The 350-nt window shown below is 46.0% G+C and overlaps 1 long non-coding RNA gene across 1 annotated transcript in view; it reads left to right on the forward strand.

Moving 5' to 3' along the window:
- Nucleotides 1-350, forward strand: part of LOC131516549 (uncharacterized) — a 3,027-nt gene continuing 2,677 nt past the window's right edge. Inside the window, exon 1 of the long non-coding RNA XR_009264145.1 lies at nt 1-271. This is a non-coding gene — a long non-coding RNA (uncharacterized LOC131516549). The remainder of the gene's footprint in view (nt 272-350) is intronic.

Below are 350 nucleotides of genomic sequence, written 5' to 3' on the forward strand. Positions count from 1 at the left end.
GAAACATCAGGTTTTAACATTTTCCCTGCCACATCGCCTTACTTATATACATTTTGGCCAGCAGATGGCAGCACTCAACCAAGGTTATTTTCAGCAAAACCCCAGACAAAACCTGAGATTGCAAAGAGGGGAGGTAAAACAATGAGACATCCCCAACCCAGGAGTTGAAGGTGACAATGTCATTATATGATGTACAGTCACTATAGGGAGATGCCATTTTTATTGGCACTTAAGTGATGAGGCAGGAAGGAAAGAACTTGTAAACAGTGAGGTAAGGCTTGGAGGCAAAATTATCTACCCCACCCTATCCCCACCCTGCCCCCACACCCAGCCTGGGGCATCAAAGAGCC

This window comes from Neofelis nebulosa, chromosome 7 (genome assembly GCF_028018385.1).
Source record: "Neofelis nebulosa isolate mNeoNeb1 chromosome 7, mNeoNeb1.pri, whole genome shotgun sequence".
Taxonomy (NCBI): Eukaryota; Metazoa; Chordata; class Mammalia; order Carnivora; family Felidae; genus Neofelis; species Neofelis nebulosa.